Raw genomic sequence first — 22,549 nt, forward strand, 5'->3', positions numbered from 1 at the left:
TTACCTACTACCGACATTAAACTCACCGGCCTATAATTTCCCGGATTACTTTTCCATCCTTTTTTAAACAACGGAACAACATGAGCCACTCTCCAATCCTCCGGCACCTCACCCGTAGACAATGACATTTTAAATATTTCTGCCAGGGCCCCCGCAATTTCAACACTAGTCTCCTTCGAGGTCCGAGGGAACACTCTGTCAGGTCCCGGGGATTTATCCACTTTAATTTTCCCCAAGCCAGCAAGCACCTCCTCCTTTTCAATCTGTACAGTTTCCATGATCTCACTACTTGATTCCCTCAATTCCATAGGCTTCATGCCAGTTTCCTTAGTAAATACAGACGCAAAAAACCTATTTAAAATCTCCCCCATTTCCTTTGGTTCTGTACATAGCCGACCACTCTGATCTTCAAGAGGACCAATTTTATCCCTTACAATCCTTTTGCTCTTAATATACCTGTAAAAGCTCTTTGGATTATCCTTCACTTTGACTGCCAAAGCAACCTCATGTCTTCTTTTAGCCCTCCTGATTACTTTCTTAAGTATTTTCTTGCACTTCTTATACTCCTCAAGCACCTGATTTACTCCCTGTTTCCTATACATTTCATACAACTCCCTCTTCTTCTTTATCAGAGTTGCAATATCCCTTGAGAACCAAGGTTCCTTATTCCTATTCAATTTGCCTTTAATCCTGACAGGAACATACAAACTCTGCACTCTCAAAATTTCCCCTTTGAGGGCTTCCCACCTACCAGTCACATCTTTGCCAGAGAACAACCTGTCCCAATCCACGCTTTTTAGATCCTTTCTCATTTCTTCAAATTTGGCCTTCTTCCAGTTCAGAACCTCAACCCTAGGACTAGATCTAACCTTGTCCATGATCAAATTGAAACTAATGGTGTTATGATCACTGGAACCAAAGTGCTCCCCTACACAGACTTCCGTCACTTGTCCTAACTCATTTCCTAACAGGAGATCCAATATTGCATCCCCTCTTGTTGGTCCCTCTATATATTGATTTAGAAAACTTTCCTGAACACATTTTACAAACTCTAAACCATCTAGCCCCCTAACAGTATGGGAGTCCTAATCAATATATGGAAAATTAAAATCCCCTACCACCACAACTTTATGTTTCCTGCAGTTGTCTGCTATCTCTCTGCAGATTTGCTCTTCCAAGTCTCGTTGTCTATTGGGTGGTCTGTAATACAATCCCACTAATGTGGCCATACCTTTCCTGTTTCTCAGCTCCACCCATAAGGATTCAGTAGACAATCCCTCTAATCTGTCCTGCCTGAGCACTGACATAATATTTTCCCTAACAAGCAATGCTACTCCCCCACCTTTCATTCCTCTGCCTCGATCACATCTGAAACATCGGAACCCTGGAATATTAAGCTGCCAGTCCTGCCCTTGCTGTAGCTAAGTTTCACTAATTGCTATAACGTCATAATTCCACGTGTCAATCCACGCCCGCAACTCATCTGCCTTCCCCGCAATACTCCTAGCATTGAAATATATACACCTCAGAAGATTTTTACCACCACTCACAACCTTTCTATCAGCGGATTTGCTTAAACTTTCAACATCATTTATTTTCACCCCAGCCACACTGTCAGCTCTGGCACTCTGGTTCCCATCCCCCTGCAAATCTAGTTTAAAGCCTCCCCAATAGCACTAACAAACCTCCCTGAAAGGATATTGGTCCCCCTGTAGTTTAAGTGTAACCCGTCTCTCTTGTACAGGTCCCACCTGCCCCAGAAGAGGTCCCAGTGATCCTGAAATCTGAAACCCTGCCCCCTACACCAGTTCCTCAGCCACTTGTTCATCCTCCAGAGCATCCTATTCCTACCCTCACTGGCATGTAGCACAGGTAGCAATCCTGAGATTACCACCCTTGTGGTCCTGCTTTTCAACTTCCTACCAAGCTCTCTATACTCACTCTCCAGGACCTCTTCACTCTTCCTTGCTATGTCATTGGTACCGATGTGCACCACGACATCTGGCTGGTCACCCTCCCACTTCAGAATGTCATGCAAGTGATCAGAGACGTCCTTGACCCTGGCACCCGGGAGGCAACAAATCATCCTGGATTCTCTGTAACGACCACAGAACCTCCTATCTGCACCACAAACTATCGAGTCCCTTATCACTACCGCTCTCCTCTTTGTCCCCCCTCCCTTCTGCACTGCAGAGCCAGACTCAGTGCCAGAGATCTGGCTGCTGCAGCTTGTCCCAGGTAAGTCATCCCCCCCCAACAGTATCCAATGCGGTATACTTGTTGTTGAGGGGAATGGCCACAGGGGAACCCTGCTCTGCCTGCCCTTTCCTCTTCCCTCGCCTGACAGTGACCCAATTTCCTGTCCTCTGCTCCTTTGGCGTAACTACCTCCCTGTAGCTACTATCTATAATATCCTCATTCTCCCAAATGATCCGCAGGTCATCCAGCTCCTGCTCCAGTTCCCTAACGCGGTTTGTCAGGAGCTGCAGCTGGATGCACTTCTTGCAGGTGTCGTTGTCAGGGACACAGGAGGGCTCCCTGACTTCCCACATCCTGCAAGAGGAGCATTCCAACATCCTACCTGGCATTCTCACTGCACTAAACAATCTGAACAAAAAACTTACCAGAACCTACCCTGGCCTCTGCCTGCTCTCGCCGAAGCCTGTTTGAGCCAAAGCCGTCCCACTCTGACTCAGTCCACTCCGACGATCTTTAATTGCAACAATTGATCTTTATTAGATCTATTGATCTTTAATTGCAACGATTTTCCAATTCACACCTCGTGGATTATTTTAAGGGGTTCCCTTTCACCTTTGCTTGAAGCCTTTTCCCATTCTCTCTCCAAGCCCCTCTTACTTACAGTGCTGCCTTCTTTCTGAGCTTTCTGTGTTTCTACTTAGGAAGTTGAAATCTCCTATTATATTTATTCTATGGTTCAATCTGATGAATGTTGCACTCTATGTTTAAACACCATCATGCGAGAAGGACAAATTTTGAGCGCTGGTTCCTACACAGACCTGTAGTTCCTAATGTTCTAATTTCCAAAAACATGTCGCCCTATTCATTGACAGAGACAGGAGGCCCTGAATTTAATTCCCATTATCCTTTTTTAAAGAATATTAGAGACTTAATACAATGCTGTGCATCTTTAATTTTAGTTTGGAATACCAAAAATATCAGAAATAATTCAATAATTTCTCTTATTAAAACTACTTATGACAATTACCTTTGTTTCATTTGTATTTCACAATTAATTATCATTTTTGTTTTCAACATTATTGATATAATTGCATCACTTACACATTATCAAAAACTGCTAAAATGTGTTTGGAATACATGCCAAGTCTACCAATCTGATGTATAAATTATTCAAACAGGCTCCTACTCTCATTACGTGGATTATAGTTACAATACTGCCACTTCTGATAGTTCACAATTTATTCATTTCATGCTATAGGAAGAATGGGATCAGTAAACAAGGAAAGTCATGTAAAGAATATTAATCTGTGGAAAAGCAATGAACTCTTAACCTTTCACCTTAACTTCACTTCACATCATAACATTGCCATGAAGTTTATGGTCAGCATCTGGAAAAATACATGATATGTACATTAATCTGATAATATATTTAACCTGGCCTGCTTGCATTATTTTACATCAGAATATCCAAATTATATTAATAGATCCACTATTAATCCCATTATAATGCATGGAATTCAAAGAATGTTTTAATATGCAGTTTCATTTTAATGCTTTTGTGTCTAACTATCATGCAATGTGTGATAGTCAAAGTCTCAGCTTCCTCGCCACTCTAATTTGCTCAGATTGTTGCCACCACGGTCAAAGAGCTGAGTGGTGTCATGCTGTTACAGCGATCTCTTCTAACAGGTTACTTGGATTATTGAGATGCTGCCCTGGAAGAACAATTGTAGCTTAGTGGAGCATAAATTGACTGTCCTTCCCTCAGAATGATAGCTTTTGTGATCTTACCACTGCTCTGTCACTATATTTTTTGCCTGTCCAGACTGCTGCTGCTCATGATGAAAGTCACAACACTTTGAGGGTATCCTTCATCACTCATTAGGGTCCCTTCCATTGCACGTGAGCAGTCTTTAATCAACTTGGCTGCATGTGCTGGGAGAGCACTACGTAGAAGTAATAGGTCAATAGATTTCGATAGGTACATTTAATGTCAGAGAAATGTATGCAATATATTGTACATCCTCAAATTCTTTTTCTTTGCAAGCATCCACAAAAACAAAGGAGTGCCCTAAAGAATGAATGACAGTTAAATGTTAGAACCCCAAAGACCCCCAGTTCCCCCCTCACCTGCACAAGCAGCGGCAAGCTACAAGGCAATGATTCCGCCCCCGCAACCCCTCCAGCAAAAGCATCAGCACCCTCCACCAAACTGAGCACTCAAGCGTGCGGCAAGCATCAATGAAGACACAGACTTGCAGTACTCCAAAGACTACTCGTTCACCTGGTAATTTGACATACCACAGGCGCACGCGCGCGCTCTCTCTCTCTCTCTCACACACACACACACACACACACACACACACACACACACACATACACTCACACACACACACAAACACACACACACACACATTAGGGTAAAAGTGGTATTCCTGTTTCACAGCAACCGGGGAGACATAACAAACAACTTGCTGATTTATGATGTTAGAAGTCTGTTGCATCGCTTTTTCTGAGTTCTGAGGCGCAGCTCTTCAGACACACAACTCAGGGCAGCTAACTCGCAGCTCCTGATGTTCCGTGTTTTCCCACAATGCTTTAGTCAGGGGTACTGGCAAAGAAACAACGTGTCTCCAGAGCCATGAAGGCGTGCATACCTTCTAGGCCGAGTCATCGGGATATCAAATCGTGAGGCCCTGAGAGCAGGTCCCATTCCTGCAAAGAACTAAAGTCAGAGTGTAACTCCAGGTCAGGATCCTCAAAAGAACTTTGAAAAGAAAAGAAAGAGATATCAAAGATAGAAATAGAGCTGTTTCTGAAGATGCAAGCAAAGGAGTCGCCATTTAGCGCCATCATCACTCAGTTCTGCCTCTCCAAAAGGATACGCGGAGCAACATGGAAGACAGGCAAAACAATTAAAGCATAGGTATTCACAAGAGTGATCAATAAACAATTCTTCAGTTTTGCTCCAGACTGGATGTGCAAAATAGTTTGCAAAGTTGATTTCTTGCCATGAATACAGTTTGTACAACTGACTGCTACAATACTTAAAGAATCAGGTGAAGTCCTAAAGAGTTTGTGAGAACAATGTGCATTTTCTACACTTGGCCATAACAAGTCAAGTTGTGTTTATTGGCATGTGTACTAGTACGTTGAGGTATAGATACAATGAAAAACTTGTAGCAGCATTTCAGACACCCAAGTACAGACCACACACAGAATGTAGATTATACAAGACAGTGAAGAGGAAAAACAAACTCAGTGTTAAAAAAATTAGAGCAAAAGAACCAAACACAATTAGACAAGTCCATGATGGTGCAAGAGGTTGTCTGTAACATTCTATTGTTGGGGTAGGATTAGGTTGGTTGAAGAATCACTGTAGGAATGTTACTGTTCCTGAAACTGGTGGTGTGGGACTTCAGCTTTCACTACCTCCTACCTGATGGTGACATCAAGAAGAGGCTATCTTTTGAATGGTGAAGAACCTTTATGATTGACGACATCATCTTGAAGCAGCACCTCCTATAAATACTCTCACTGGTGGTGATGGACCTGTGCCCATGTTGGATCAGACTGTGTCCATTACATTGCAGCCTCTCGCATTCCTGTGCATCACTGCACCAGGCAACAATGCAGCTAGTCAGGATATTTCAACAGTGCATCTATAAATTAATGTATACGGTGACATGCTAAATCTCTTTCTTTAGGTGCAGCTCCTTTGTGATTAAACCTACATGCTTGGCCTAGAACTATTCATACAAGATGCTAGCATTCAGGAATTTGATAGAAACTGCTTCATGGTCTCCTGACTTTCTCTTTCCAAAATTATTAATTCTCTCCTTGGATTTATTGACTTTAAGATTGTTATTGCAGCACCTCTCAATCAAATGTTCTATCTCACTTGAATGCTAACACATCACCACCTGTGATTTGCCAAACATCAGTGGTGTCATTGGTCAGTTTGTAGACAGCATTGGAGCTGTGCTTAGTCATACAGTTGTGGGTGTAAAGAGAGTGGAGCAGAGGACTAATCATGCATCCTTAATGTTCAACTCTTGATGTTCACTGAAGATGAGATGCTGTTACCAATTCATGCTGATTGAGGTCTACAGATAAGAAAATCAAGGATCTAGTTGTAAAGGGAGATAAAGAGGTTCAGGTCTTGGAGTTTGGTGATGAGTTTTGAAGAGGAGATTGAATTGTAATCAATGAATAGCAGTCTGAGGTATTATGTACAATGAAATAGTAAATCTTGCTGTGCTTCTTTGAAAGCTCTGGCTGAATACCTTCATGTCATTGTTATGAGGGCCATATTATTCTGCTGTATTCTGTTCTCTAAGCAAGGTCTTTTCTCCTTTCCAAGCTGGTCAGGGTTCTATCGAGCTCCTGATCTGCAAGTGGCATTTAAACTGCATTTTTTTTTTTTCGGTGAATGAGTTGCTGTTCCTGAGGCTCACCAGCCCACTGTTTTCTGACATTCTCCAGGCGCAGCTTCGAGTATAGTGCCTCCGGGGTGCTGGTCTGTGGACAATCGATTCCAAGCTGGTATTACCAACCGAAGCGTTGCAGGATGGAACTTTAGGATTTTGCTGCAGCGAATAAATGGACAGATGTCTCTGTAGTCACTCTCTCTCTCTCTTTCTCTCTATGGTGGGAGACTTTGCTGCCAAATGTCGAGTTGAAGAATCTCAGAATGAAAAGCAACGTGGCAGACTTTAATTTAGTAACAGCATCTGTCAGTCTTCCCTTTCGCTGTGAAAATAGCTGATATCTCTCTGCCCTTGTTAGTGAGGGAGAGAGCCTGTGGCATGTCAAACTACGGGTAAGCAATAGTTTTTGTTGACTGCCAATCATGGTCTCTGTTTGGCTGTTTTGCAAAGATCACAGAGTTGCTAGATGCTGGGGAGATTCACACAAGTGTGCTGCTGTTCTCCATTAAGCTCATCAGAAAGTGAAGGTGTTAGGGTTTGCTGTGAAGGAAGGAATGGCATGCAAACCATGTCGTGCATCCAATTGCATCTCTAACTTCACATGGAATTGCCATTTTGATCTCATGATGGCCTTCCATTGATCATACCTGGACCACTCGTAGATGTTCTGGATTGCCAGTGTTGAATGCTGCAGATCTATCCTTCAGCATGCTGCAAATTTCCTAGTCCATCCAGTGTTTCTTGTTTAGGAACTCCCAGTATGTTCTTGAAAGTATACCTTCATCCATGCAGGTCATGGTGAGGTCTGTGACAAATGTAACATATTCATGTAGATCCGAAGATATATCCATGAATATGATTCAGATCACTGATTTAAAGCAGTGCTGTAAACAACTCCTCTGCCTCCTTGACAGTCCTCATCACTGGTACCACAGTGGTGAGGACCGTTAAGCCTCTGCTTATCTGCCAGAAGTGAAAGTATAGTCAGGTGATCAGACTTGCCAAAGTGTGGGCGAGATTGCAAGCTAAGTCATCTTGATGACAATGTGTAGTGATCAAATGTCTTGGCTCACCTCATGCCACAGGTGACTAAGTCATAGCCTATCAGAGATTTCTTTAAATTACCCAGGTTGAAGTCAACCATGGAGATTAAGAAGTCCTCCAGTGCCAGCTTGACGTTTTCCAGGTGTGGAATGTACTCTGTTACCAGGGTGATGGCAGAGATCTCTCTTGGCAGCTAGAATTGTTGACATTTGATCTCCAGGTCAGGCGAACAGGACTGGTACAGAATTGCCACATCTGTACACCACAACAAATTAATTGTGAAGCCAATGTCGTTGCCGCTGCCTTTACGTGATAGTGCTGTGGTGATGTTTTCCAAAGCAGAAGACAAAAGATATGTTTCTGTTCTTTATACTTTAAACTTTATTGTTGCCAAACAATTGATACTAGAACGTACAATCATCATAGCGATATTTGATTTTCCACTTCCCATTCCTGCCTAAAATGAGACAAATGCAAACAAGTTAATGACCATTTGTTTCCTTTTTTCCTTCCTTGAGGGGAAATGCCTCTTGGGAATCCTGGAAACCTAGTGTTAGTTGTCTCAAACAATACATTTGTCAGAGACATGAATCAGCATGGTTCTCCACAAATGAATCTATTCCCAATGAATTGAATCACTGAAGCTCCCTGGTGATGTAAGTGATTGAATTCTTCATACCGCTGAAGACAAGGTTAGCCTTGCGTGTTTATAGTGGCAGAAGCTTCATCATCACAGCTGATTTGGTTAATTTGGCATTGCTTAGCGTCAAATCATCTTTGCATAAGAATTGAGTTTTCTGTTCCTCCCCAACATAGTTCCAGTGCTTGACATAAAATGTTACATTGCCTTCTTTCGTAAGTTGCATTAAAGGCAATACTTGCAACCAGTGATCAAAACTGAAAGCAAATAGACACCCATGGTGTTAAAACTGGACCCAAATGCAGAGCCAGCATTTTTGAGAAACTGAGCACTTATTCCAGCCGCTGAAGGGATCTTTGAATTCCTAACGATATTCTTCATTTGCTTAACTCCATGCTCTAAAGCACTGGGCTGAACCTTACTGTGTCTAATTTGGAGATTTGTCATTTAAAATTATTTTTCCCATTAGATTCAAGCTTTAAATCTATAACCCTCCCTTTAGGTTCAAAATTTAAATTCCTTCCAGTCTGTAATTTCTATTTTCCATGTCCAAGCCCTCTGCATGTCTTTGATTTTTCCATTATGCATCGATTTGCTAAGTCTAAATTTACAACATTCATTAAAAAATCCATTATAATGTAATTTTTGTTGTAATATGGCAAATATATAGGCATTTATCAATACAGACCATTTAAAATCCCAGTAATCCATGATACAACACTGAATGGTTGGGAAGGTGTAACCTTGGCACTTAACCCTTTCAAGTACACATCAAACTGTAAAATTACATATCTATATTCATAACATCATGTATTATTTAGTATTTCTAGCTCAAGAACTGTAATTGTATACATGAAGTAATACATATATTATCCAGCTGTCACTGCCTGCCAGGAGTTTCTAATGTTTCCCTTTTATGATTCATAGCTCATCATTAATATTTTATTCCAGAACAAATATGACAGTAAGCAAAGGGGAAATGGCATTTTAGCTATTATTATAGCCATGTAAGCTGGCAGGAGTTTACATATTTCCCTGGTAGTAATATTATCGGACGCAGCGGCAGTTTATTTCCTCTGTTAAAAATTGTAAAAAGTAGTAAAATCAAAACATGAATGAGAAAGAGAGACATTGCTTTGACCCAACTCTCCCCTTGGAATGGGCTGTGTTCGAACCAGCTGCCCATTTCACACACCATTTGAGTTTGCGTTCCTTTGAATTGTGTTTTGATTAGGAAGAATTATCAAGCTTTACGTCTGTCTATCTTAAAAATAGGCTGGGTCCTCTCAGGAAAATGATGCCTTTGGATAGGGATTTTTGCCTGGCTTCAATGCCGCCCTCAGTCTGATGTTGACTGAAGTGACGAGCATTTGTCTTCAAGCGAAAAAGAAGATGCAAACACTCTGAGATATAGACATATATTGCAGTTGCATCAGCATTTTCTAAGACAAAACAAATTTTTAGCTCTAGATGACTACATTGTTTTTCCCATTGGAGGTGCAGAAGGAAATAAGATATCTCCTAAAAATGAGAGTGATTTATCATAGTTAACACCTTGAAAATTAAACAGTTAAAGTTTGACCACTGGTTCTACAAGCTTGTAACTGTTAATATCGGTGAACGTGTGCAGGTAAGGTGATGAGGTGCAACACCATCAGAAAACAATCCTTGCTGAAGTTAGAATTTGCAAGTTCTCCTCAGTGCAACCTGACCAAGTTCATTCATCAACTTTCGAAGTGACATGCTCATCTTCAGTTCTTTCAATTCATCTTCCCTATATCATATATTATATGGGCATATTATCTCTCATGATTTAAGTTTTAACTTCCTTCCAGCCTTGATTTCTATTGATATCCTCATCACTTCTTGTATTTCCTGGTGTTAATATTGGCAGTTCCCTTTGCAGTCGCAGTCAATGTTTTCCTTTCTTTCCACCCTGTGGGAGTTCTTCCATCCTATCCTTTTCCTGTCCCCTTCATGACTTTTCAGATTCACTTTCTAGTGAATCCTCTTTACTGCCATCCACCACTTCCTTCTCCTTAGAGCCTAATGCCGATTTTCCTGCTTTTATGCCTCTCTTCTTAACAACAACAAATTACTGTTCAATAAAATGTAATTAATGTTAACTGTGTAGGGATGTTCGAAGGTCATGTTAAGTTTTGTTTTTTTAATTCATTAATAGTGATTCTCCCCAATGATTTCATAGGCAGGGTTTCCTGCCTGGAGTATACAGTGACCGGAATGCTTATAATTACTAATAACATTCATGTGTTGAACAGTACATGTCTGGACCATGGTGATTTTTAAAACATAAGATGTCAGTCCGACTAAGGTTTAATATGTCATTCATTATTAGCACAGTTTACATATTTCCCGACATTTCAGTTAGCCTGCCAATCAATCAATATCAGGATTCCAATTTGCAAACAAGTTTGAAATTTCTAGAACATAGAACATAGTTACAGGCCCTTCAGCCCACAATGCTGTGCTGAACCAAATTAAATTAGTATTCAAATGGCTAACTCACTAATCTGTTCTGCCTACCATTTTCCTCATATTCATGTGCCTATCTAAACGTCTCTTAAAAGACTCTATAAAGTTTCTGCCTCTACCAACTTCCCAGGCAGCCCAATTTAACTTTTCATTTCTTAAACACTTGGTTTTATAGTATCACATGAAAAATGATCATTTAATATGAAAATATTCCTGACATATCACAAGAATCACGCCTTTCAGCCAACATCAATATACTTTTATACATCCTGATCTACCAGCAAGACAGATTCATCAGACAGAATTGCACAGTTCAGTGGTTAGCATCGTGTGGACTTAGGAGTCCACAATATTGCTCCCAAATCTTATAGATTCTAATGTGGCTAGGAAAAATGAGGAATTGTTTTCTTGATTACCATGGACCCTCCATCATTTACTGATGTAATCAGTACTCTGTCATGTTAGATGAACCATTGAAAGTGATAAGGGCCCCACACAACATACCCGGGCTGTACACTTCAATGTACAATATTGAGTGAATCTATAGAAAGTATTAACCAAGCTGGCCAAATTTTAGCAGACATTGTCTCCAGATTGGAAGTGCGGTGAAAATGTATGAATAAACGAGGGGTTGAACCTATTTGATCCCATTCTTACTCATGCATCTGTCAAAAAAGATTTTTCCCACAAACTAGATTAATGGAAGTTAAAATCCCCACAGTCCTTGTAGAGGGAAGTCATCCTTTACACTAAGGATATCCATCAATTTATATGGCACTGCCATCATAAGACAGATTTAGAACAGAGTAGAAAATCAAAAATAGATTTTTGAGACATCAGCAGTTGTGAAATTGAGTTCCACCATGATCTATAACCTGTGGAGGGAAATGGACAGTTGAAGCTTCAGGTCAACACTTTCCACCTAGATGACGATGAAGTCCCAATGAAGATGAAGTCCCAATGAAGGGTCTTGAGCTGAAACATCAGCTGTCCATTTTCCTCCACACTTGCTACCTGACCTGTTGAGCTTCTCCAGGTTCCAGCATCTGCAATTTCTTGTGTCTACAACCTATAACCTCATGGTCTGAAATATCCCTCACTTTAACATGGTTCACAAAAGAGTGGAGAACATCATGACAGAATCATCACTTTGAAAATTCTAGCCCTAAATAAAAAATCTGTTTTTTTAACTTTCCCACATGAAAAAGCTGTATTGCAAAGCATAATCTTGAGGAAGCTTAAGACTTGCAGAAAATCACGATATTTATAAGGGGAAACAACAGGAATTCTGCAGATGCTGGAAATTCAAGCAACATACATAAAAGTTGCTGGTGAATGCAGCAGGCCAGGCAGCATCTGTAGGAAGAGGTGCAGTCGACGTTTCAGGCCGAGACCCTTCGTCAGGACTAACTGAAGGAAGAGTGAGTAAGGGATTTGAAAGTTGGAGGGGGAGAGGGAGATCCAAAATGATAGGAGAAGACAGGAGGGGGAGGGATGGAGCCAAGAGCTGGACAGGTGATAGGCAAAAGGGTTACGAGAGGATCATGGGACAGGAGGTCCAGGAAGAAAGACGGGGGGGGGGACCCAGAGGGTGGGCAAGGGGTATATTCAGAGGGACAGAGGGAGAAAAAGGAGAGTGAGAGAAAGAATGTGTGTATAAAAATAAGTAACAGATGGGGTACGAGGGGGAGGTGGGGCATTAGCGGAAGTTAGAGAAGTCGATGCTCATGCCATCAGGTTGGAGGCTACCCAGACAGAATATAAAGTGTTGTTCCTCCAACCTGAGCGTGGCTTCATCTTTACAGTAGAGGAGGCCGTGGATAGACATGTCAGAATGGGAATGGGATGTGGAATTAAAATGTGTGGCCACTGGGAGATCCTGCTTTCTCTGGCGGACAGAGCGTAGGTGTTCAGCAAAGTGGAATTTATAAGGGGATTATAGGACATTAAAGTATTTCTCAGGAAGAGTTGCCTGATAACAAAGAAGAAATCCTTATTGCAATACAGTCTTGAGATAAGACTCCAACAAAAACTGTAACAAACTATGTTCAAGTTGAAATAAACCAACTAAACCTAGAATCAAACATGAGATGTACAAGATAGAGTCATTAAGAAAATACAAAATCCTTGAAACCGAGGTCACAGGTAGAAAGGGTCATTGAGAGAGCTTTTGGCACATTGCCATCATAAATCAGAGCACTGAGTACAGGAGTTGGGATGTAATGTTAAAGCTGTCTAAGGCCTTTATGAGGCAGAATATGGCTTATTGTGTGCAATTCTGGTCTACTACCTACAGGCAAGTGATCCATAAGCTTGAAAGAGTACGGAGAGAATTTACAAGGATGTTGCTGGGACTTGAGCACCTAAGCTATAGGGAAAGACTGAATAGATTAAGACTTTGTTCACTGAACCATAGGAGAATAAAAGGGATCTTATAGAAGTATACAAAATTATAAGAACATGGATTTGTACATGCAAGCTTTTACCACTGAGGTTGAGATTGACTAGGAATAAAGGTCATTAGTTCAGGGTAAAAGGTGAAATATTTAAGGGGATCCTGATGGAGAACTCCTTCACTCTGGGTGTGGGGAGAATATGGAGCAAGCTGACTGTGGAAGTTGTAGAAGTGGGTTCAATTGCAACACCTATGGAAAATTGGAAAGGTATGTACATGGATAAGAGAGGTATGGAGAGCAACAGTCCGCATGAGGGTAGATACATCTAGACCAGGGGTTCCCAACCATTTTTATGCCACGGACCCTTACCATTAACTGAGGGGTCCATGGATCCTATGGTCTGGACAGAAAAACAGGATGGCATGGACTAGATGGACCAAAAACCCTGATTCTGTGCTGTAGTACTCTATGACTCTATAAATACAAAGAATGTAACAAACGGCAATAGGATGTAAATTAAATAACATTAAAATGCTGAAAACATTCAGCAGGTCAGGTAGCACCTATGGAGAGTGACACAGATTTAGTTTTAAAAGTTAATAACCTTTCATCAGAACCAGAAGCTTGAAAGCACAGTTGGAGACTGTAAGGTGCTGTCAAGGTAGGAATGTTTAAGGTGATAATTATGTACATGATCATACTTCACTTGCTGCTGATTCCAAGGTAACGAGGCTGAATGCTGTATGCGAAGAGGCTCTCTACTTTTTAAGTCTGAACAGAGGTAGCTCAAAGCTTCCTCTTTCTGTTGACACTGAGACTCCACACATGCTTTGTTCTCTCAGATGATCAGAGTGAGGTGGATGGATGACCCTTCACTGACTCTTTGCCTATCACTGACTCTTTGCCCCTCTCCCTCCTCCCGCATGCCAGGGAGGAGAAGTATAATACCTTGCTTTGAACAGATAGATGAAGAACATTTGTTCAAGACAACTGCAGGGAAGAAGTAACATGCATAAGTATGAGGATGAATGTCACTGTGTGATGTGCAGATGGAGATATGAAGAAATACATAAATGCAGAAGGATAAGTGTACCTGAAAGTGCAGGTGCAGGCTTGTGAAACCAAGGTAGATGATGCATTAATCAGGTACAGATAAATGTGCCAATATATCATTTACCTACTGGGATAAGTCCTTAAATTACTTTTGGTTCTTAATCTACAAGTTTGCTACTAAGAACTTCATGCTGATTTCATGAAAAACTTGCAGCCTCGGTATTCCTTCCTCTAAGTTTCTTCCTCCTGTTCATTAGGAAGTTCTTCAAGCATTCAGCAGTACATCCAGGAAAAGGCAGTTACAGCCTCAGAGTCTGGGCTTCATTTCAAAGATTCAAAGGTCCAATTTAATGTCAGAGAAATTTTTTCAATATACATTCTGAAACGCTTTTTCTTCGCAAACATCCATGAAAACAGAGAAGTGTCCCAAAGAATGAATGACAGTTAAACATAAGAACCCCTAAATCCCCCCCTAGCTCCCCTCCTTCTCATGCGTAAGCAGCAGTGAGCAACATGCCCCCTCCCCCAACAGCAAAAAAAAAGCAGGCATCGTCTCTGCCACCGAGCACTCAAGTGTGAGCAAAGCTATAGCAAAGACACAGAACTTGCAGTTACCCCAGAGACTGTGTGTTTCAGCTAGCATTCGGCATACCACAGGATCTCTCTCTCCCCCTAATAAGGGAGAAGGAGGTGTCTCCGTTTTATAAATTCCTTCCACTGAACCAAAAAATCCAACAAATTATTTGTGCGGGTGTAAGGGGTTTCTTCTTTTATGTTACTGCTAAGGCTAATAAAATGGCTTCTTTGTTATGTTATAATAAAAATGTTTTTTCTGTAATAACTGTGATGTAAGGAGTTCTCTCTCTCTCCCTGTTTGTTTGGGTTACATTATTGATAAGAGAGGGGATGAACCAATGAGTGTCCTTGTTATTCTTTTTGTGGGTGATATTCTGTCTCATATGGGTGGGAACCGTGTGGTTTGGTGGGCTTTCGGGAGGAGACCCGAAGAGGAAGGACGTGCTGGACGTGCTGTGGTCGACCACCGTGGTTGGTCCCGAGCGGCAAGTCAAGGGGGTCGGAGAAGAATCGCATGGTGGAAAGAGGACCCCGTTAATTGAGCTCCAATGGTTGTGGTTGAAATCTGATCAGTCTGGCGTCTTTTACTTTCCCTTTTATATTGTATCTCTATTAATTATGTAGTTCCATTAAGATTTATAAAGTGTAATCTGTAAATCGTACATTATGTGCTGTCTGATATTTGATGTGTGAGTTTGTATCAGGTGGTATTATACAGCAACGACGCAGCCATGAGACACAGTTTGGCGGGCAGATGGGGTTTCCCCTAGATAAACACGAGCTGGTGGATCTGAACGTTACATGGGCTATCTCTTTTAAATAACACTTCTGGAATTCCTGCAGTTCCACAGATCATTCAACTATTAATGCAGATGTAAAATCAAATTTAATGTTTTAGCAGCTTTTTTTTTTGAACTTGTCATCTCTACTACAGCTCCATCTCATCTACTCCAACCATCGCCATTCCAGGCAACCATTGTCAGTCCTTTCCACACTCTTTATCCCACAATATTTCCCTTCCCCCATGATAGGTAACACCATTTATAATGCTGTAGGTTCCCAGTAGTGCCCTATGGCAATAGGAGTAGGAAGACTGCAGAAATATTGAAAACATGAGGAAAAATAACTTAACATTGTCCAGATTCTTCCTCCGGTACTTCAGCCACTCCATTACTAGATCATCTCTGTAAGCATGGGCCCACATTTTCTTAATGGTAGAACATAATCTCTGCTTGATAGAGTTCTTTGTATATTGCGAAAGAAATTTCCATCGAACTCAATATATAAGTTTGCTGATGACACAACAATTGTAGGCCGTATCTCGGGTAATGATGAGTTTGAGTAGAGAGAGGAAATTAAGAACCTGGTGGCATGGTGCGAAGACAATAACCTATCCCTCAATGTCAGCAAGACGAAGGAATTGGTTGTTGACTTCAGAAGGAGTAGCGGACCGCACGACCCAATTTACATCGGTGGTGCACAAGTGGAACAGGTCAAAAGCTTTAAGTTCCTCAGGGTCAATATCACAAATGACCTGACTTGGTCCAACCAAGCGGGGTGCACTGCCAAGAAGGCCCACCAGCGCCTTTACTTCCTGAGAAAACTAAAGAAATTTGGCCTGTCCCCTAAAACCCTCACTAATTTTTATAGATGCACCATAGAAAGCAATCTTCTAGGGTGCATCACAACCCAGTATGGAAGTTGTCCTGTCCAAGAAAGCTTGAAGACTCGTATGGCCAGATTTGGGAACAACTTCTTTTCAACTGTGATAAGACTGCTGAACGGATCCTGACCCGGATCTGGGCTGTACTCTCCAAATATCCCGACCTGCCTCTCGGCTTTTTTGCACTACCTTACTTTCCATTTTTTTATTTTCTATTTAAGTTTTATAATTTAAATTTTTAATATTTACTATTGATTTGTAATCCAGGGAACAGGAAATGCAGAATCAAATGTCGCTGTGATGATTGTACTTTCTAGTATCAATTGTTTGGCGACAATAAAGTATAAAGTGTAATGTTTGGTACACAATGAATAATCAGCAAATAGCATCCTTCTAACTGCCTGCCCATTGCCAACACTAGTCTTGTCTCCTTTTCAATCAAGCCTTAGATGAAATAAGGGAGTGTGGAAAATTGTCCAGTCTTTACATGGGTTCAGCAACTATACCCTGCCCATGTGGTATCTCAATATCCTAAATGGAGTCAACATTTATACATTACAAATAACTCTTGCTTGAATCAGGCAGGCATGAACTGCCATTCTCAGGACCTCCTACCAAATGTTAGATGTGTAAAAATAATCTCAGATAATTCGTGAAGTCAGAAAGGAATGCATAAACAAAGAACATTTTCAAGATAAAAGTATGTAAAATAAATTACTTTCAACACAATGATACGTGATTTTTCCAGAGAAGGCAAAATAAAAAAAAAGGCCAGAAGGGTTTCAAAACCTTCAAAGAGCAAGAGATTTGAAATGACAATTTCTGAGAGGAAGTAATTGCAGTAATTTCCTCCTGGCAGATCTGCACAGGTACCTACTAATTTATAAGCAGGCAATTAGCATAACATTAGATAAATTACATATTTATATAATGTCTGATGTTAGATACAATTTGCTGTTTGTTTCCTTTCTCAACCTCATTCAGGGATTAGTCCTTTCTCATCTCTCTCTGCTCATTTAATTCAGATTTTTACACAGTTTTCCAGTTTACTAACCTTTCTTTTTATCAATTTTGTTAAATATTTTTCTGTAAATCTTACTATTTCATAAAATAGTCTGAAATAATCAATGATTTTATGCATAATCGCCACCATGTTGCTGAAAGGATGAAGAGTGAGAATTTTAAAAAGCAATGAAATACAATGAGCATAATCCTACCTGAGACGTTGCCTATTTTTAACTGAGGCAAATATCAGAGCAGGTGTAATAATGTCTCATCATGGAGAGTTAAGACTCAGAACTGGAAGGTCAACATGTATGGCTGGCACATGGGATGTCAGCAACAAAATGGACAAGAGAAAATCAGCTTCAGAAAAATCTGTCATAAGAAGTCTTCCATTGTTCCCGTTCAGCTCCTTTCCAGGAGATTTTGATTGAAAGTCAACTATAGTGTATTTTGAGCCTTGCCACAATGAAGCAAAAGAGCAGTCACGGTGTGGAGCTAACTACTTTGGTCAGCTAAATGGGTACATTAACTGAGATAAATCACTGGTTAGATACTTAGTTATTGATCATAAATAGAAAATGATAAAGGAGCTATGAATTTAATGTGGAATATGTCCTTTGATTGTTTAGAATAACTGTGGAAATCAAAAGACTCATAAAACATTTAAAAACAGTCTATCGGACTGATTTTCTAAATATACTTCTGTCTTGGAGTCTGATCTGTGGAGATTGTATATTTGCACTGATGTTAATATCACTCCACACTCAGTTTTGGTTCTAAACTAATGTCACGGGCTGTCCAAGTGTTGTTTGTGAAGGTTGCATAAAGTGTTGTAGCTTTAAACGGTAAGTTCACGGAACAGCGTAGTGGCCTCTTCCTGTGGAATGCCTTGGTGAAACTGCCAACACTGGCTTTAGTGCATCAGTCTCTGCTGATGTATTTCAAATTTTAATGCTTGATACAATGTATTAATGGCAGACGTCAAGAATAACTATCTAATAGCTGTCAGGCTTTGGAGGAGCTGAGCCACGTGATCAACAATCATAAAACAGTGCACTTAGATGCCTTCCCTATCATTGCCAGGGGATTTCAACCAGTCCAGCTTGAAGAAGTCTCTGAACAACTACTGTCAAAATATCACCTGTCGAACCAAAGGAGCCAACACCTTTGACCACTGATATATCACCATCAAGAACGCTTACCATGCCATCCCATGCCCACACTTTGAAAAGTCCAGTCACCTGGCTGTATTTACAATCCCATCATAAAGGCAGAGACTAAAGACCACAGCAATAGTGATGAGGACAAAAAAGGTTTGGTTAGGGGGTCAGAGGAGCGCTTACAGGGCTGCTTTGAGTTGGTGGACCAGACAATCTTTTCTTTGAATCTGAATAAATACGCATTGTTGTCATCGACTTTATCAATACAAGTGAGGATGAGTGTGTGCCTTTGAAAACATACCAGACATGCCCAAGGAGGTACAGGAGCCTGAAGATACATACTCAGTGTTTCAGGACCAGCTTCTTCCCCTCCTCCATTAGGTTTGTGAATGGATATTGAGCCCCTGAACACGACCTCACTATTTTTATTTGTTCCCTTTTTGCCCTACTTAATTAATTTAATTATAAATATATATATACATCTCTTATTGTAATTTATAGTTTTTTAAATTATTTGCCTGATGCCTTGTGAGGATTTATCCACTTGGAAGATATTCTGATGTTGGCTTCTGAGGTTTCCTAAAGTTGTCATAGCTGGGAGAGTTAGTGGGCATAAGCTCCTACTACCTATTAAATGCTTCCAATGGTGTGCATCTCAAATGGCCTCCAACAATCAAGTCCAGATCTTGGCCTTCACATGTGGCTTAGCTACTAAGCCTGGCAGAACCATTTCTACTGACAGGAGAAAGGGCAAAGGTGGGTTAGGGCACATTAAAAGCAGTTGCTTCGGGCAGATAGGGCTCGTCAGCTGTGTCTGGTGGCTCATCAAGAAGAAAGAAATCTCTGATCCTAAACCTCCACTGCCTCGCAGCTATACCCACTCATGGGGAAGGCGTCAGGAGCGAACCCTGAGGAAAACTCTGGAGCTGAAGTAACCAAGGCAACCCTACATTCAGTTCAACATTGACTGGCAACTCCTGCGATGCCACTGGTGCCAAAATGCATTGGTCTCCCCTTTTCCTTTGGATTCATCAGCTGTATGAAAGGAGAGAGCCTGCTGCATGGGCAACAGCTTGCTCTTCATATCATACCACCCTGGCTTGCGAATCATGTAGACAGCTGGAACGCAGCATCCATGCTTGACTTCAACCAATGGAGGGCCTCAGTGTATTGCAACGTACTGCTGCTGCAAAACAACAAATTTCACAATATGATATTAAACCTGATACTGATTCTCATTCTGATCCTAATAGCACGGTTTCTTAGCAAAACATCAGCAAGTGATGATTTGCAGTCTGTCCCTAAAGCAACAACCACTTTATAAGGCACATTCTTTCAGTTATTTGGAAGTGTTACCATTAAACGAATGGACACTTCTATCATGGAAGTGTGGTGGGTGAGTAGTTTCAGACGGCCAGAGAGATCAAGACTAGGCATGATCCTTATGCAAGCTAGAAACAAAGATTTGCTGGGCAATATCCAGAAAGTTGTTGATAGGGATATCAATGCAGTCTCTAAATATCTGCACTTTGGAGAAAACTGCAATGGTGTTAGTTGCCAATGTCTGCTCCTGTGGGCTAAAGGAACAGTAGATGAATTAATTTCTGTTTGAATATGGCATTTAGGTGATCTCTTTGATGTAGTTATCAGCAATAAATGAAGAGCTGAACGAAAACAGCAGATGATCTCATGGCCAGGAAGCTGAGAATTATGGGAAACTTGATCTCCACTAGTAAAGGATCAAGGTGTAGGAGGTCTGAGATTTTAGTGAAGACTAATAAAGTATTTGGGTGTTAATCCTTCAAGTTATGCAGTTTGAAATGAATTGGCATTAATAGAAGTATTTTATTATGAGTAAACAACTGTATTTTTTCAAATCTATGCAAATTTAATGACAGCCAAAACTTGCTTCATTGTTGAAATAATTTGGTAAAGTTTTATGCCAGTCAAAAGTACCAGAGAGAACATCAGTTGTACCCAAAAAATGAGGAGATATATTCCTGGTTCCATTGTCTTTTAATCTTTCCTCCAGGTATTATAAATGGTTGCATATTTACTGGTTTATGTTAAAGTACTCTCCAAGGTTATCAGAAAAGTACATTTTTTATAGTAGCAGAAAAAAAAATGTTGAATAGAATGCAACATGTCCATAAAATCTTCAGAGAATCTCAAGATGCATATCATGTCTGATTATGTGTATTAGATCCACAATTTTAACAAATATTTTCTTTAGTCATGAGCAGCTTGTCAGCTACTCCATTGAGGGAGAGGAAAGCAATGTCTCTGAGCAACCATTGTCCCTCTATCCAGAACATGGATAAATGTAACCTAAATTCTGACAGAAACTATGTGGGAATATTTCCAGATATATAAAAAACAAACTGTTCCGTTGCCCCAAACGTACATCATCAGATCCCTAATGTTAAGTTCCTGTTCTGTAGAACCTGTGCAATGGTTGTTAATGAGGCAAAGCACATCCAGGGATCCAATCAAATTCCAAGACAACCAAAGGCATTTAAAGTGGGCTCGTGGGAACAAGCTGAACATCTTTCTCAAATCTCTTACTATCTCTTCCTTCAGTTAGTCCTGATGAAGGGTCTCGGCCCAAAACGTCGACTGTACTTCTTCCTATAGATGCTGCCTGGCCTGCTGCGTTCCACCAGCATTTTGTGTGTGTTGCTTGAATTTCCAGCATCTGCAGATTTCCTCGTGTTTGCATCTTTCTAGTCAGGTTGCCCATTCCCTGCACAATCTTGTTTAAAATATTTTATATAGTTTCTTTCTACTAAGACCAAAAACTGTGCCAATGAAGCAGTATCAGTGCTCCAAATGGGACCATTTCCACCTCATTGTTCCTCTAAATTTGCAAGAAAATGAAAATATTTTAAAAAACCTACATGCTGGTAATCCAAAATAAAAATAGAAAATACTGTAAAAATATTAGCAGGTCAGACAACAGCTTTATTAATATTTCAGGCTCAGGATCCTTCATCCTGGAATACTGAAACATTACCCATTTTTCTTTGCACAGATGTTCCCTGACCTGATGAGTTTTTTTCCAAGGAATTTGAAATTTGCATGGCTGTTGCTTGCATCAGCTGCTACTTTCAGTTCCTAATTCGCTTAGTCACCTGTTTCTGACTTGATCACCTGATATTCTGACCACAACTCTTCCTCTAATGAAGGCAGATTCACAAGAGTTGTCTTTATTCCTCTTAAATCTATTAGATATCGATCAGTACCTCGTCTTGAGCTTGGATCTAAGCTTTAAACACATATTTTGTATGCAACATACTTTGAAGAGGAGATAGATGCCTCAGATTTGCTCACTGAATCTTTCAGTTTCCATTTATACCTCCCTCACCATACAGATTTATACTATAAATCTCTATTGCAGCTCTGCTTATGATATAACAAATTACCCTGCACTTCATCGGCTTTATCCCCTAAGACTACTGTGGTTGCACACACTTCAAAGCATCAGCTGCATTTTCTCAAGGCTTCAGCAGAACGTCTTTCTGGTCTCAATTGATCTGAGAGTCTCCATTTCAACTGTAGTTCTGGGACTGAGCTTTTTAGTTTATTTGAACAACTCCCAGAAGATTGCATGTACCATTCTCAATTTGTATTTCATTTTATTCAACCAGTCAACAGGAATAGTGATTCCTACCTGAATAATATACCCAGCTTTATTTGCCCTTGTACTTCACTTTATTCCCAGAAATACTGATAGAGATGGAGGAAGTGTTGGAATTCTATTTAAATGCTAAAACCAGACACTAAATTAGAGGGATAACTGTAAAATACTGGCTTTAGTGTAAAGATTTGGCATTGATTGTCATTTAGATTCTTTTGAACGTCATCTGAGGTATTGGTTATAAGACCATAAG

This window comes from Mobula birostris, chromosome 8, assembly GCF_030028105.1.
Source record: "Mobula birostris isolate sMobBir1 chromosome 8, sMobBir1.hap1, whole genome shotgun sequence".
Taxonomy (NCBI): Eukaryota; Metazoa; Chordata; class Chondrichthyes; order Myliobatiformes; family Myliobatidae; genus Mobula; species Mobula birostris.